Source organism: Dromiciops gliroides, chromosome 2 (assembly GCF_019393635.1).
Source record: "Dromiciops gliroides isolate mDroGli1 chromosome 2, mDroGli1.pri, whole genome shotgun sequence".
Lineage (NCBI taxonomy): Eukaryota > Metazoa > Chordata > Mammalia > Microbiotheria > Microbiotheriidae > Dromiciops > Dromiciops gliroides.
In genome coordinates, this window is record NC_057862.1 from 186,487,519 (window position 1) to 186,506,172 (window position 18,654).

At 36.3% G+C, this 18,654-nt stretch overlaps 1 protein-coding gene across 12 annotated transcripts in view; it reads right to left on the bottom strand.

Moving 5' to 3' along the window:
- The window catches only part of MEIS2 (Meis homeobox 2), a 232,595-nt gene that overhangs the window by 103,345 nt on the left and 110,596 nt on the right, over positions 1 to 18,654 (bottom strand). The gene's annotated exons all lie outside the window — the stretch shown is intronic.

An 18,654-nucleotide genomic window follows, 5' to 3' on the forward strand; every position in this document is an offset into this window, starting at 1 on the left:
GACTTCTTATTCCTATGTATGTCTATAGATAGACACTGTAGCATTACATGAGGAAAGTTGTTTACTAAAGGAAAAGAAAGTAAGGGGAAGAGTGGAATTCTTAATCCCATTCCACTTTGAAGATTACTATACCTTATTTAATTACTGGAAAGGCCAGCCCTAGCAAAAGCATAAAAATGTATCTTTTCCTTGCTTTCTTGTATTTTTATCTCTGATGCCTAGGGTAGTGCCTGGAACATAAGAGCTGCTTAATAAATGTTTGTTGATTGATGGATTGAGAAGAATCCTTTAACCATTAATGCTAGAAACACAGAACCTTAGAATCTGTAGCCTTGGTGAACTCTGGAAATCATGGGACCTTGTAGATGAGATCCCAGAGGTAATCTAATTTAAATCCCACCTTCTCCAATATTACCCTACTCATCATTCCTAATTCATTACCTTAAGAAGTAGCCCATTCTATCTCTGGATAGCTGTAGTAGTTAGGAACTTTTTCCTTGTGTGGGGCTGAAACCTACCTTTTAAAAAATTTTTACCTTTTTCTCCTCCAATATCCACTTAGTTGTCAAGGTTCATCAATTCTACTCCCCCAATGTTTCACACCTCTTTATTTCTCACCACCCTAATTCAGTCCTTTATTACTTCCTACATGGACTAAAATAACAGTTTCCTAATGGGTCTTCCTACCACCATTTTGTCTTGTCTCCAATCTATCATTAACCTAGCTGTCAAGATAACTTTGCCATGCTCAAAAACTGAGAGTGGCCACCCTATTGCTGATAGGATAAAATATAAATTCCTGCATGTGACATTCAGGGCTCTCCACAATCAGTCTCCAATGTACCTTTCCAGTCTTTTCACATTTCTTCCCTTCATGTATTCTCTTCCAGTAAAACTAGATTATTGAATTGTCCTGAAATTCAACATGATATCCCCCCACCCCCACCCTCTATATACTCACATGATTGTCCCTCATGCTTGGAATGCATACTTTCTATGTCTACATTTTAGAATCCTTATATTCCTCCAAGGTTCAATTCAGGCACCATAGTACCAGATCCTTCAGATATTAGCCATCTCTCCTTTCTCAAATATTCCAAAAGCCCTTTGTCTGATCTCTCATCCCCACCTCCCCTTAACCTGGTATTGATGTCTAAGTTGAATTCTCTCCACTAAAGAAAAGCAGTGTGGCATAGTGTACAGAGAGTTAGAATGATAGCAGGGAGGCCTGGGTCGAAGTCTCTTCTCTAGCACTTATTGGCTTAGTGTTCCGGATACTCCCTAAGACTTTAAATTATAGAGAAGGTGCTAGCCTGAGATGGTAGAGGGTGTTTCCTCATCTGAGAATTTTCAATTCCAAAGAAATCATAGGCCCAGTCCCCAACTCTGTATTCCCATGAGAAGACACCAAGGACTGTCATTTTTGTTTTTGTGTTTGTATATCCAGTACTTAGTACATAATATTTGCATAATAAATATTTGGTCAACTGAATCTCTCTACCACATTGTCTAAAGAAACTAGTGTAGAAAACTATAAGTTTGTTAAGATAACGATAACACAAAGAAACTGTTGTCAATCTACAAATTACATTAAGTTCATGTTCATATTTTAATACAAATACACAAAATATCCTTCCCTTAGTGTCACTGGAAAACAGAATTGATCTGGAAACATCCCTTTAGGTTAAACATCTAATATCTATATCTAAGAGGAAAGAGGAAAGGACTCACTAAACAAGTACAATTTGACTAAGATATATGTTCAGTTGGGAATTAAAAGAAGAGACACACATATCTATTTTTTTAATACACCGAAGAGGGAGGTACATTATTCAGCCTGGTGCAAGGAGTTGAATGAATAGGTAAATCTTGACAGGAAGAGTTAATAGATCATGAAATTGTGTCTCAGGGAAGGTGATGGAACCCTTAACCTCTATGAAATGTAAACCTAACCTAGGAAAAACAAGCATGCAAGGAGAATTTGGGACATAAATGAAATTTAGTTCTTTTCTTTGTCTCTTTAATTTCAGAGATTCGGGGTGTTTTGCAATATTTTCACATGAAAGCCTTGAGTTCTTCCTTCATGTTAACACCAAAGTGTCAATATAATATTCAGTTCTTTAAAGGAACAGAATTAGTCATAGTCCCTACTCAGGGGACTTGTCTACTAAGTATCAGACTAAAGCAAATACTATAATATTTCATCCCACCAAGCAATCCATTGAGTGTGATATAATTCTTTGATTCTCCTTGAAATTCCATAAGTAGATTTTCTTTTTACAAACACATTTGAATGTACTTTGATGTATAAACTATAGGTAAAGGAAAAAAACCCAAAGTTATATCAACATTTCCTGTTTGGACCCATTTTCCTTGCTATTCTTTCATCAGGGGACACAATCAAGGCTATTAGACCTAAAATTAGACCTACCAGATGTGTTTTAGTTTGCAAAGTATGGTTAGGTCACATTTTCACTAACTCTGTCAATTTGATCTTACTAGACAAGACATTTAAAGATACACTAAGCCTGATCTTTCTCACAGGCCTTAGTATTGCTTACTTAGAAAGCATCAGATACAAATCTAAAATCTTTAGATTTACAAATCTTTAAAGCCTCATAAATTTTAAATCATGATACTATTTAATCTATTTTGTAGACAGTAAAGCATGCAAAAAAGAAAGTAAATATTCATTTCTCATCTTTATAATGTTTATAAGCATTGATCAGAATGGAACATAACCATGTTCCCACAATCAACTAAAAGCATCCAAACCAAAGAAAACCAAACAGCACATTTGTGTGTTCATTAGATTTATCTATTAAAAAATTAGCAAAACAAAGAGAAACAAACAGCATATTTGTGTCTTCATTAAATTTGTCTATTAAAAATTAGTTATTTGCTCTTTTACTTTAGACTCCTTTAACTGTGTGATGTTTTCATATTACTCTGCTTTGATAACTATGACATAACCAATCAGATTAGTCAAATCAGTTTGGTTGTTTATTTTTTCCCCCTACCCCTGTACGTAGAAAATTTAATAATTTTCAGACTGATGATCAAAAGCTTATATTTCCAATATATATATTTAAAATGAAATTTAATAGTAACAAGTGTTATACAAAGTCAGAAATAGTATCATAATTAAACAGATGCATATTTTGAACTGGTGCCTCACTGGGTATTAAAATATCTTTAAATAGATTCTCTCTATATTTATACTTCCAAATTAAACCTGAAAAGAAATGAATGAAGATGTGTAACAGATTTCAAAAGTTTAAAAAAAATCCCCAAGAATCTTAAATTTTCACAAATAATCATGTTATTTTTAAATGTGATGTGTTTCATAAATTTTCAGCAATGGGTTGAATAAACCTTGTACTCAGTCAATGTTTGCCAATTACCAGTGAATAGTAATAGCAGTGTACTTTAGGGCCATTGCCTCAGATAGTATATACACAGAGATCCCATTGAAGCCAAGGTCAGATTTCAGTGAACAAAAAGGTCACGTCTTAATCGGAGATCAGGTCCTTAGATTGGTGACTCTGGATTCCCTCTTCCATATAGTTTAGAAACCCTCAAAACTAATTTTCTATGAAATTATGTAATTTTATTTTATAAACAATCTGGAAAAGATTTTGAAGAGCATACCATATTGGTAGGTTTCCAGAACTGATTCTGAATTTCCCCTCAACTTATTGGTTGAAATTAGTGAACTATGCATTGTTATTGGAACTTTAAATCTCAGCTGTAAATTAACTTTGAATTTTCAGGAAATTTTCTTTTTAGACTTGTCTTCTTCAGAGATAGAATAAAATTAATACCAACCAATGACAGGTTGCCTGAAATTCTTCTCCATTTGTGCCCCATAGCTCAGGTTTATCTTTTGGGCATGTGATCTTTAGAGAGAAGCAAGAAATGCCACCTTGCAAAGTAGCAGAAGTTGTGGAAGAAAAATAGTAGCATAGGCTTCTCTACTTGCCAAACTATTGATGTTTTCTCTGGCTATGTATGTCTCTGACTGAAGCCGTTGTGGGATTTTACCTTCATAATTCTACATCTCTTCCAATTCTATATTTCTTAAGCACAGGCAAAAATCCAGCTAGATTTTAAGCCTGGAAATATTATCCATTTAAATCATGAAAATAAAAATAAGTACCAGTCCACATGCTCAATGTCTGAAAGAATTCAAGAAGTAAACATGATGAAAACTGGACAAAAGGACTAAAAGAAACATAATAGTTTGTTACTCATTTCTATACTCTCTGGTTTTGTTAAGTCTAGTAGTAGAGACGTAAGGGCATACTTTGTAAGACAATATTTATATTCATGTATTTATATATACATATCTGTATCTATTCATACCCATACCCATATCCATTTATATGCATATACATACATATTTTCTCTTAGTTTACTAAGATGTACAAAAGAAAAACACAGACATGACTAAGAACCTAGAGATTAATTTTAAGCAGTACCAATTCAAATTATGTAACCTGGTTGTTATGAAAACTGTCAATCTATGACCAAAAGAAATGCAGCCTAGACAACTTCATGTAATTGTGAAGTTGTGCTGAAATCCAGACTTACAATGAAACCAAGGATGTTTAACTAAAAAAGCTTAATTTATTTAAATACCTGTGGACTTCTCTATTTGTGATGTCCTTATGAATGGCAACAAGTTTTAGGAAACTTCAGTAGAATTTTTCTATAACCCAGGTAGCTTTTAAAAATACTGTCAAAGATACCAGTAGGCCAGATTTTACAAATTCATTTTAGAATCAGGAATAAGTATATTTTATATTTTTAAACAAGAAATTGCCAATAAAATCCTTAATCCTCCCTTCCCCCTCTAAGAAATAAAATAATATAGAGGAAGTTATTGAAAGTTTCTAACCTAATTTTAAAAGCAGAGTGCTCAAAGAATTAATTTCATTTTAAAATCAGAGGAATCCAGATTTAGCCAATATAATTGTTTGAAATGGTCTTAGCATATTTTATAAAATCATTTGTAAAGTTACCAAATGTCTTGGGAATTTTTGCTCTAATCACTCCTAAATCCATCCAAATTGGTTTTAAATGACTGTTCATAATGGTAAAATTTTATTAAAAACACGCTTTACTCCAGTTTTAAACTTTAGGGAAGTCGATTTCAAGCTGAAATAATTAGATGCTATTTAATTCTTCATGGGGCATGTTAGAGATTGTAGCATGCCAAAATCACAGCCCATCATGGAAACTATATGGAAAGCTTACTTGTTATATTCCAAGATGGCCTGTTTCTTCCAATGACATTTCCTGCATATATGGGCATGGATGTTTTAAAAACAAGCACACAATCCCACAAACACAGAACTATGCATATCCACTAGGGTCTTCCTTTTAGTGTTTTTTTTCCTTTTTTTTAAAGCTTTACATGAATAATATCCAGCATCATGGACCTTGAACACTGATGACTCTGGCTAACGCTTTTATCCTTTGCTTGAAATTACAGGATCAGTCTAGCCAGAATTTATGAGAACCAGACCCCAGACCTCACATAGCTCACATATTAGACCATTAGGCATCTAACTACCTCTGAACAATTTCAATGCATTATCTTGCCTTCTCCCTGGGGCACAAACTTCACTCGTCCATACTTTTAATATATTTTGTCTGCATGAAGCAGATCGAGTTATTACATGCCAGCAGATCACGACTTACCGAAATCTCATTGCTTCACAATGATGCAACTAATATCTCTGTTCTCTATTCTGAGATGGGGCAGTAAGGAAATGGTCAACAGTGCAATTTTCAGTAAATTAGCCGATGGTCTATGCAAGGCAAATTTGCTGTTTTTACTTAGATAATTTAAACATTTCAATACACTTTCACTCCCAGAATATACATTTAGCCATAGAAAGCCCTATTCATGAGCATTTATTTTAAATAAAAATTGCATACCCTTTAAAATGGGCTTTTAGAACACTTTAGATAAATGAAAATATTCTATCCTCTACTTTACTAGGATGGGTTTTTATATTTATGATTGTGTATATCATATTTATTTTTAAATTGGCTTTGCAGACTTATTAGCTGGGAATCTATTTGTTCTTTGAGAAAATAAATGCAGTGATCAAGATTTAGCATTAAAAAAAGTAGGATTAAAAATCAATTGACCTCTGAGCTCTCCTGGACCTTTTACCTGGATTGTAAAGTCATTACGTTCTTTTCTTTCATTAGCTTTTTGCTTCAGCAAGGCTGAACAGGAAACAAGGGTGATCCTGTCCCATCCCTGGAGGCTGCTCATCAGCTAGCTCAGTTTACAGCAATAAAAAAAAAATTGGAAACATAGAGTCCCTGAGAAAGGCTATATCTTTATCATGCACAACTATTATTAGTGTATTAATGGGAACAACACTAGGCATTCTTCTTCCAAATCAGTATGTTTATTAAACACTTTAATCCATTCTTTAGTTGTTTTCTGCAATGTTTAACTTAATTTTAAAAATAAATAAATAATTAGAATTACTTACTATTTTTATCATTTCTCAATAAAATATGTACTGGGCCAAGCTACTGTTATCTAAAACAACTTGGCCATTTAGTTCCTAACTAAAACAAACGGCAGCAAAAGGTCATTAGTCCCAGAGACTAAAATTGTTTTGATGAAGCCCAGCTTCCCATTCTGTTGACAAGTGTCTCAATTCTTTTCAACAGTTCCCTGTGTCCACACTGGAAGAATGCAGAACAGTCATCAGTCTGGAGTAACCACTGGCCCTTGGTGACGATTTGCAGAACCACCACTGAATTGAACTCTATATAGAGAGCTTCCTTCCCCAGCCCCCACCTGAGGGTGGGATAATTAATGATTGTAACTGAGTTCTTAGCTGTGGCTTTGACATATAAGCCCTTGGCTGGACCTCTATTGCTATACCCATTTACCAAACAGTGGCCTCCAAGGATAATTATGCCTGTTTCTTTGTGAACCCTGGGAGATAAAGCAAACCTGGAACTTTTAAGCAAAGTTTTCTTCAATAAGGCAGCTGCTATGCTTCATCCCTGTTAGCAGGGCATACATTTGACTGCACCATAAAATGGAGACAGAGAATGAAAGAAAGAAATGGAGGCATGTGGGGTGCAGGGGGAGAATGAGGGCTCTTTGTGACTGATCTGACTTTTGTTATTATTGGATTGTTTGGTCATAACTTCCATAATGGCTTGGTTTGGGGTTGAGGGGTTGGTTTAACTAGGTTCTGTGATTAATGATGAAGACCTTGGTTAGCTTACATGTTTGTGTACCATTCCTGATAAAGAAGCATCTTATCTAATTCTCCTCTCAACTTTCATTTTGTCTGAGCTCAGCATATTTGTGTTGACTTATATTTAATACTTGTTATCAGTGATTTCCTTCTCAACTCTTTCTCTCTATTTGGAGTTTAAGCTAAAAAAGATTTATTAGTTAATAAGGGAGCAAGAGTGAATTTAGGTGAGTTTAAGAAAATTCAAGGGAAGGAACATTATCTCACTGAGGTTTTAGGAGACCAGAGAATTTGGGCTTGATATTCAGTTATGCCTTAGGTATTTTGCCTTACTAGTTCTACAGGGAATTTCTTTCTGAATGAGATACTTCTGATACAATACTAAAGACAACATCTACCTTTCTGAAGTGCTTAGAGATCCTCAGATTGCAGACCACAACAAAATTCTGTTAATGGACCCTTTGAAATATCGTGCTACATTCCAGGGAATGGAAGTGAGAGGTCAGAGTGGCTACTTAAACTTCCTGCCTGGGGGAGATGGGGCAGTGCTAAATGTGGAGAGGGTGATCAAGACATTAAAACTCAGCAAAGGAAAGGAGAGAAGAAAATGTCATTTACTAGACTTTATATTGGATTAGGAATTAGCTGGCTTTGGGTCTATTTCTCAGCCTGTCACTAATTCACTATGTGATTCCTAGTAAAGTTACTTAAAAAACAAACAAATTATACACTGATTTGTATATCTAATTTGGTTAAGTCTATGAGGTCAGCTGGGATTTTCATTTAACCAATCATGCTTATCAATATAATCTTTACTCCTTATACCAGTATATTAAGAAAAAGAATTCAAGTGTTTGGAAACACTTTCAGAATTTAATTTTTTAAATATTTATGAAAACCTAGCAAACAGGAAGGAATTCTAGAAAATGGAGGAAAGAAAATAAATGTAATTCAGTGGTTGAGCAATTAAATAACATTGAGAGAGAAGGAAAATATTTACTCAGTCACTCAATAGATTTTTCAAAACATTCACCTGTATACAAGAATATAGTAAACAAGACATAACTCCTCCCTTCACAAAGCTTATAGTCAGTACTCAGAAGGGTTAACTTTTTAGTGTCATGGACCCCCTTTGTTAGTTTTATAAAGTCTATGGACTTCTCAGAATTATGTTTTCAAAGGAAATGCAAAATTTCAATTAGAGGTTAGTAAAAATAAGAATGTATTTTTTTTCACATTCAAGTTTACAGACACCCTGAAATCTATTCCTTGGGGGTCCATAGATTCCATGTAAAGAAGGAAGGAAAAAAGCACTTCATAATCATATACTATGTGACAGACACTGAATACTGAGTACATTTAGTAAAATGCTCTATAAATATTATCTCACTTGATCCTCACAACACCCATGGGAGGCAGGGACTATTATTATTCCCACTTTACAAATGAAGAAACTGAGGCAGACAGAGGTTAAGTGGCTTTCTCAGGGTCACACAGTTAGTGTGTTAGATTTGAAGTTAGGCCTTCTTAACTCCAGGCCCAAGTACTATATCCACTGTACCATCCAACTGCCTCTGGTCTAGTAATTGTGGTAGTTCTGGGGTTAGAAAAAGATTACTTCTGATTGATAAGAGCAAGTCTGTGCCCTAGAATACTTACTTATATGTAAAGTGGGAATAACTATCAGATTGTCTACTTCACAGGACTGTGAAGAAAACACAGGGTAAATCTTAACTTAATAAATTTGAATTATTATATTTATTGTTATCATTTTTAGTATACTCAGGCAAGGTTTCATGGAGGAGATTAGAATTGAGGAGGACATTCCAAGTGAAGGCAATGGTTGTGAACAAAGAGACGTGGGGTGTTTTAAAAGGATAAATGAATAGTCCTCACTGAGAGGAGTATCTCACCCAGGATCCCAATAGGTACTCCAACAACCAATATGAGCATAGAATACACAGATCCAGGTAGTGGTGTAAATTGTAAACTATTTTAGAGGAAAATAGGTTACATTTCCTCATCTATATAGTGAAAGGGTTGAATTACAAGGCATATAGATCCACTTCCAGCTCTGAAGTGATGATCATAGGAAATTATAGAATGCCTTGTACATCAGGTAGAGTGATCCTAAAACATAGCTCTGGTCATTTCAGTCCCTGGTACAAAAACCATCAGTGACACTCTCCCCATTACATGGATAATAATCTGGCTGCCATAGGTAGGATGAACTGGAAGAGGATGAAAGTAGAAGTAGAGAGACTTCTTAGGAGAATATTATCATGATCCAAGGGAGAAGACTTAAGATTCAGAAACCTGGGAGCCAACAATGAGAAGAGGCCTTTAGAGAGGAGAGAGTGACTAAAGATAATAAAACTGTTCTAACTTGATTGGGAGAGGTACTCAGTTAAATAAATGGATTTCCATGGTTGACAGTTTCTTTGATCCACATCTCTCCACCTATTCAATCAACAAGTTTCTATTAAGGCACCTACTATGTGTCAGGTCTTGTGTTAGGTACAGGGGATACAAATAGAAGATATGAAACAAAACATTCTCATGAGGCTTCTATTCCAACGAGACAACCAATACATACATAAACACACACAGCAAAACTATAAAGTGGGGGGTGGCTAGGTGGCGCAGTGGATAAAGCACCGGCCCAGGATTCAGGAGATCCTGAGTTCAAATCTGGCCTCGGACACTTGACACTTACTGGCTGTGTGACCCTGGGCAAGTCACTTAACCCCCATTGCCCTGCAAAAAACAAAAAAACAAAAACAAAAACAAACTATAAAGTGAATAAATACACTTATAAAGTGCAAAGTTATTTGAAAAGAAGTGCATCATTATTTGGGGGTAACAGGAAAGGCTAGAAGATTGTACTTTAAGCTACCGTTTAGAGGAAGAGAGAGAGAATTTATGAGTTGGTGGTTAGGAGGGAGGACATTCCAGGGATGAGGTATGAACACTGAAAATGCACAGAGATGGTTGATCCATGTAGTTATTAGTAATAGACCCTTGCCAACTTGAATATTTGTTACAGATGGACAGATTTATAAGACATATTTTGTTCTTTGCAGATAGGTGCCTCTTCCAAAACAAACTAAAAATATCTTCTAGAAATTTCTTACAACCCCAATGTATTCTTCCAAAGCATTCAAACTCAAAAAACACCGTGTGGAGGAGTAGAGCTAGTGAAAATGGTAGACCTTTTTTGTTTAAGATTAGAAGAAGGGGGATATGACTTCTGTGCCTGGGGAGGGGGAATCAGGAAAGAGAAGTGTAGAAAGGGATACTTGGAGTCAGAGGACCTGAATTTCAGTCCTGTCTTTGATATCTACTATCAGTGTGATGTTGGGTAAGTCATTTAGCTTCTCTGGTTCTACCATTTGTAAAAATTAAGGGATCAGTTCAGATGTCTCCTAAAATCTCTTCCAACTGTGAGCCTATGAGCCTATGATCCTGGATAAAGATGTGCCAACAGTCAGAGCCTTCTTTGCCCCAAGCAATTCCTCGTGTGGGAGACACTAAGGCTAAGCCTCTCAGCCAGTATCCTCAGGAGAGTAGCAAAGAAATACCACAGACAACCTTTTTCTGCCCCTACTCCAAGTTACCTAAAAGGACTCTAGGCAGCTTGTCTTCAAAGCCATCTGAGTAGAATTCCAGAATACAGTCCCCTGCCCCTTCCCACCATCTCTCTTGATAGCTGATATCTGAAAATCTTTTGATCAAGAAAAGACTTTTTTTTTTTATTGGAGCTAAAATACTTAAAATTCAATTGTCTGACTAAGGCAACATTTTAGTATGAACAAGTTTCTGTTAAGCATGTTTTATCAATAACAGATCCAAATGACTGATTATCATATCTCTCCATTGTTTTTTGGAAAGAAAAAGGAAAAGGGAAAGAAGATGGCTATCGTCATTATGGGCCAGTTACCCCACAGAAAGGAGATAAAAGGACAAAAGAAGCAATGAGCTCCCTGATGTTGGCTCTTGAAAGACCTGGGTTCAAGTTTCATTTCTGACAAGTACTTACAGCTTAAATCTAGGCAAGTATCTTAAGCTCTCCGAAACTGTACTTTGCAGAGAAGGTGCCGATCTGCATTGCTAGGGAGAGGTATCTTGCTCAAGAATGCCGGAACCAATGAAATCACAGCTCTGTCCCTCCTGACTGTATGTAGCACAGGGTTTTCCAAATATTACAGACTCTTAATAAAAGTCTCCTGAAATATCAGCAACCTTCTTCGACTTCACAGTTTGGCCAAGTGTTGACTTTGTTTACCTCTAAATAGGCCTGGACAAATTAAAACGAACCGAAATATATTTATCATGCATTCATACAGGTAAATAGCTCATCTTGGTATGACTGATGGACTTTTCGCCCTCTTCCCCACTGGTCTGATGCTGCAAGGAAGCTTCCATCCCAGGGGGATTCATTAATTGAAATATCCTTGTATAGGAAACAAAGTACTATGTTCACTCCTCACCCCCTTATGATCTGACTTTTGACCCTACCATTCCACTGAAACTGCTCTATCAAAGGTCATCAGTGCCTTCTTAATTGCTGCATTCGATGGCCCTTCCTCTGTCTTCATCCTCTTTAAACATCCTGCAGCACTGACACCACTAACTGCCCTTCTTCCTGGATGCTCTTCCTTCTCCTACACATATTCTCACTCTTCCTCAGTCTCTTTCTATGGTTCTCATGTTTGTTTTTTTGTCACTTCCCTACCCCCAAGTGTGGGTGACACTCAAAGCTCTATCCCAGGCCCTTTTCTCTTCACTCTACATCCTCTCCCTTGGTGATTTCATACATTTCATGGTCTCAATCATAACCTCTATGCATATGACTCCCAAATTTATGTTTTCATCCAAAATTTCTCCCCCAGACTTCAGTCTTATACTTCTTACTGTCTGTTGAACATATTCACCTGGATACCTTGCAGGCACCTTAAACTCAACATGCCCACAAGTGGACATATAATGTCAGACCCCTCCAATACTTCCCTTCTTCCCACCTTACCTGTTCCTATTTGTGGCATTATCATCCTTAGTCACTCAGACTAAGAATCTCCAGGTTATCTTTGACTCTCTTCCCTCCTTCATCCCAATAATCCTATAGCTAAGAAATTGTTGCTTCATGCTGTCCTTTTCTTTCTACCTGCACAACACTCTTCATGTCTCTCCCTTCTCTCTACAATGCTACCCCTAATTCAAGTCTTCATCCCCTCCCACCTAGACTGCTATCATAACCTCCTAAAAGAACTCCCTAACTACTCTTTCTCCTTTCCAAATAATACTTCATGTAGAATTTCCAATAAAATCTTCTTAGTGTATCACTTTGACCATATCATTCCTCTGCTTCAGAGCCTCCAGTATTCCATATTAACAGTAGGATAATTAAAAAAAACCAATTTTGCCACCAAATATAAAAAACTGATTAGGTATCATTAAACCACTAATTCTTTCATTCATCAAATGTATATTTTTCTTTTTTAATGTATATATCTTCTATTTTTTCTTTTTAACCTGTGAATGACTATTAAAGAATGTAAGAGTTGTCGCTCAGAGACAAGAAAATCTTGAAACTTCATAGTATATCTCCCTCAACCTATCCATAATCATTCCCACTTAAGTCCATATGAATTTGCCTTCACACAAGAACTATGGGAAAAATACTCTGTTCCTCCCTCATTCCCTTTTATTACAGTGTGTAGTGTTAGTATAATAGAAAACAAAAGAGAGATCATCTCCCCCAGATTCTGAACCTGGAGATTTCAGATATCCCCCTGTATCCTCACACTGATAATCAGCCAGTTGCTATATATGACTGGGTTGATAAATTTCAGCTGATGGTCACATAAGGCAATATCATCTTGCCATTCCAAAGATGTAGCACAGATACAGAAAATTATTTGTAACTAAATATACAAAGTAGAAAAAAAATGAAGCTTGTATTATTTTCCCTACTAAAAAGAAATGGTGCAGACCTACAGGGTAATCTAGATTTCTTTGCCGTAACTTCTACTAGATGTAAGACACTGTATGGATGAAACTTCTACAAACAGGAAAATTAAATACTCCCTGGCCTCAAGGAGCTTTCATTCTAAAGTATTCAGAGTATACACAGATAAATAAATAGAAGTAAATTTGGAGAGAGAGAGAGAGAGAGAGAGAGAGAGAGAGAGAGAGAGAGAGAGAGAAGGAGAGGGAGACAGAGAGGGAGAAAGAGAGGGAGAGGGAGAGGGAGAAGGAGACAGAGACAGAGAAACAGAGAGAGATAGACAGAGGCAGAGACAGAGCACTCAACAACTAAGAATTAACAGGGAAGTCTTCATAAACTGACACTTGAGCTGAGCCTTGAAAGGAGAATTCTAAGAGGTAACAGGGCGAACAGACAGTCTAGGCATGGAGTAAAGCTTGTGAAAATCTCTGGAGGCAGGATACAGAAGCCAACTTGGATAATAGTTTGCAATCCAGTTTAACTGGAACACAGAGAGTATAAAGGAAACTGAAATAAGCCTGAAAAATAAGTTGAAGTGATTATATGTAAGGCTCTAAATAACAAAAAAAAAACATTTAAAAAGTTTATCCTAATGGCTCTAGGAGCTATTCAAGTGACTTTTGAACTCTCCTACTTCAAATCAAACTGTGTATGGGATATATGTGTATGTGTTAAACTAAATGGCCACAGGGGTTCCTTCCAACCACCAACTCCGTGATTCTTCTGTGACTCTTTGATCTCAAATTTCTCTGTCATTTTAACATTTACAGAGGCCTTTCCTTATTATTCATGCTATGAAGCCTCAAAACTTTTGAGGCACTTGGTCCCATATTTTTTCAGTGTTGCATATGTCAAATAATGATATAGATTTGGTTACTACAAGGTTGCATGTATTACCACCTCAAATATTGAGTTCATATCAGACTGTCAGAAATAAGCCTTTAGCCCAATTGTAAAACTAAAGTAGGTAAGTGGTACAGTGGTTAGAGTACTAGACCAGAATTCAAGAAGAACTAACTATAAATCCAGCCTCAGCCACTTACTAGTTGTTTTATGCTGGGAATTCACTTAACCTCCATTTGCCTCAGTTTCTTCATCTGAAAAGTAGGAATAACAATAGCACCTTCCTCCCAGAGTTGTCATGAGGATCAAATAAGATAATATTTGTAAAGCACTTTGCAAACCTTAAAGTGTTATATAAATTCTAGCTATAAAATAATTATTGTGATTCCAATATATCATTTAATCAATTAGTTCTCATAATTAATATAATAATTATTATCATTATTATTTTGAAGAAATCAAAGTACAGTTTGAGCAGGTACAAGCCCTCACCATTATGCCACCCATTAACAGCCAATCATGAAAGATATGAAAATTATCTACCTCTGATATTAGGGATATTTCGAGGAATAACAGCTGCAAGGAGTCTCCAGAGAGCTTGTGCTTAGACATGCAGACATATCCCATGTACCCTGAGCTCTTTGTGTTCAAGCACTTTCCTTTTACCTGTGTCTAGGCCTCAACCTCAAGGCATGCCACATACACTCTTGAGAACCACAAGCTGACCCCAATTCAACAACAAAGCCACAGTCAGGCCAAATATTGTGCTACGGCACAGATGTGCAAGAGCTGAGATACTGTCCTACTTCTTCAGTCATGGAACTAAAACAAATCCTTGGGTTCAAAATTGTACTACTATCAGACCACAGGCAGTAGAACAGGCTGAAAGGGCAAATATGTCCAGACGCAGCCTATGCCTCTGGATGGATAGCTATTCATTCCTTACTCTTAAAGCAAAGGCTATTCCAAAGTCATAATTATTACTTTGTAGTTTATTTTTTAAGGTAAGAAATCAGAAAACTAATGCCTCTTGTATTGTTCTTTTTCAATTTTATTGTTGCATAAAATGGAACTCTTAGACAAGGGTTTGGTTAATTCAATGCATCCTGGATTAGAAAATCATAGATTTCATTAAGGAACCTTCGAGACCACCCAGTCTAATCTCCTCACTTTACAGATGAACTGAAGCCAAGAGAAGGAAGTGACTTGCTCAGGATCACCTAACTAATAAGTTCCTGAGGCAGGATTTAAGCCCAGCTCTTCTTGCTTCCAAAGTATAGCACTATCCCAACCCCTTCTGATGACCAGGTTATATTTACTGGAGAGAGTGGACTTTGATTTTGTTTCCAGTGACAGAAAGAGGTTCTGGCTTGTCATTCTAGGGAGATAAAACTGAATGGCACAGGATGAAAGTAGGGAAGGAAAAGTGTTGAGATCCAGTTGATTAGATTGAAAGAAGTAGGCTGTAAATAAGAAAAAAAATAGAGCAAAATGGTAGCCAATGGACTGAATCCTATAAAGAAGCTTAGCTCATTAGAATGCAACATACTGGAGAAACTCTTTCTGCTGGTTTAGAATTCCAAAACCTTATGTGGTGCTTCGACACACTTTTATCATTATTTTCCAATGGACCCATTGTATTCAGCTTTTGGAGAGGCACAACTCTTTGGTTTGTATTCCTTACTTTTGTAAGTGAGCAGTAATTTTGGACATAGTTTATTTCGCTAGTTTAACCCTTCCAACAATTATATATGAAGGTATGATAAGTTATTTCTGGGTATTTAAGACGGGCGAGGAGAAATGAACATTTATTAAGTGCCTACTATGTGCCAGGCACTGTGCTAAGTGCTTTACAAATATTAGCTTTATATATATATATATATATATATATATATATATATATTTTTTTTTAGTGAGGCAATTGGGGTTAAGTGACTTGCCCAGGGCCAAACAGCTAGTAAGTATTAAGTGTCTGAGGCCGGATTTGAACTCAGGTACTCCTGACTCCAGGGCCAGTGCTCTATCCACTGTGTCACCTAGTTGCCCCAGCTTTATAAATATTGAAGTATATAGATGTGCTGTATAGCTGTCAAGGGCAAGAGAATCTTATAAAGCACCTAGAGATGCTCTAGTATGTAACAACAATGGCATTTTGAATATAATTAACTTTTTTTTTTTTTTTAGTGAGGCAAATTGGAGTTAAATGACTTGCCCAGGGTCACACAGCTAGTAAGTGTTAAGTGTCTGAGGCCGGATCTGAACTCAGGTACTCCTGACTCCAGGGCCGGTGCTCTATCCACTGCGCCACCTAGCCGCCCCTATAATTAACTTCTAATCCAACTTTTCCTAATTTTTAGTATCTCTTTAACATGATCAAATAACAAAACAAACACTTCTGACTCTAGATTACTGGATTTTATTCTTTCAACTGTAATTTTGATGACTGATTTTGGAAAAGTTAGAAATTGATTTTCACTGTTGTTTTTCACAAGAAATATGTATTCAAGTTGTTAAAATAACAAAAATAAATGGAGAAACCTCCTACCATAAATAACCAAATCTCAAGTTAGTCCACTTCCTTGGTAGGAAGTCATTACTTCTTTTCCCCTTGGGAAAAGGTAAGCTCTGTAGTTTTTAAGTAATGGAATAAGCCTCCACTTAAAAAATAATAAGTAGCATTTATGGGCCAGGCACTAGGCTAAACTTTTTACAAGTATTATCTCATCTGATCCCTATAAGGTGGGTACTATTATTATCTCTGTTTTACAGATGAGGAAAGTGAGGCAAACTGAGGTCAAGTCACATACTTGCCCAAGGTCATATAGCTAGTAAGTGTCTGAAACTGGATTTGAATTGAGGTCTTATAGATTTCAGTTCCACTACTCTTGCCACCATACTCCCAGGCTGCAAAGGCCTCTCAGGTGTCAAGTCATCTGAATGATTTAAGCATCATGAACCAACTACTCTTTAGTCACATCTAACTCATCCAGCCCACGATGAAATTCACATGCCCCCATCACTTCCTGTTTCTTGCTTCTTCCTGTCACTGAAATTCCTTGCCCTGTTATACTTACACCTGCATAGGTAGCTATATGGATGACTTGTCAATTGATATGTTTATCAGCATGTTGCCATGCTTTCACTAAGGTAAATAAATCCTAAATGGATATTTTGTTCATTTGGCTTCTCCCTCCTTTAATCACTTACATCGTTGTTAAAGATAGTTTTACCTCAATGTCTCCATATAAACCTGGCTGAGCTCAATAGAGATGGAGGACTGTTATGGTCACCTGAGGAGAAAACAAACTAGTCTACTTTCATGAGCATGGGTTTCTCCAAAGACAATAGGTGGCTCAATGGCTAAACAGATGGGGGACATGGATGAAACATTATTCAAATAAAGGACTTTGAAGCCTAGAGTCTGGGTATTTTGTCAATGTCTCTTAAAAACTAGTCTATAGGGGCAGCTAGATGGCGCAGTGGATAGAGCACCGGCCCTGGAGTCAGGAGTACCTGAGTTCAAATCCGGCCTCAGACACTTAACACTTACTAGCTGTGTGACCCTGGGCAAGTCACTTAACCTCAATTGCCTCACTAAAAAACAAAACAACAACAACAACAAAAACTAGTCTATACATAGTTTTTAAGGTCCCCAAAGTAAACTATTTCTTGAATGAATAATTTTTTTTATAAAATGCTAATTTACTGTCTTGCATAGATAGTGAAAAGCATGATTTTTATTGTTTACTAAATTGTCATGAGTTCTAGTCCCCCTTTGCAACTAAGTAGATATGTTTTTTAAAAAAATACACAGAAAGAATCCTTTCTTAAAATGATGTTCATAATCTTGTCCTGTTATGCTGACTGAGCAGCTGGTATTTTTTGGTAAATATCCCAGATGTTTCATCAGTATGGTAACACCTTACACAATGCTGTCTGCAAAGATCTTGAACCAATCCCACATGGACACAGGGACCTCAAGACCCCTGACTTAAACTATTTCTCATTACATGGTGAACCTTAATGATTTTATGACCTAACATTTTCTTCATATAATTTAAGCAAGGTGCATAGAAAACTACAAACATATGTCATCAATAGGTTATTGGGGAGGGGGGAATGTCTATTCATTCTACGTAGTTTTCCTAAAATAATTAGATTTCTCTTAGTTGATATTCAGAAAAATCTATTAAATGATGGAAAGGAAATCACTAACCTTTATTAATGGCACATCATCTTCAAATGATGGATTATATGGCATAAACTTACAAACAATTCTGCCTGAATATTAGGAATCAATTGAAAGAAAGTTTGGATAACTAGTACTCACTTTGATTTTCCCCCCAGGCAATCAGTGAAGCATCCTACCATTTTAATTATTTTGTCTGTTTTACCAACATCTGCCTGAAGATTACATTTTCTATCACCCATGCAATTAAAATGGTTAAAACATTTTGCTTGTTTTACAAATACATCATAAAAACCAAACTAAATGAATGCATAGATTGAAATTGGTCAAACTCACTTTCAATTATTTACCCCCCTTGGATAACTTGCAAT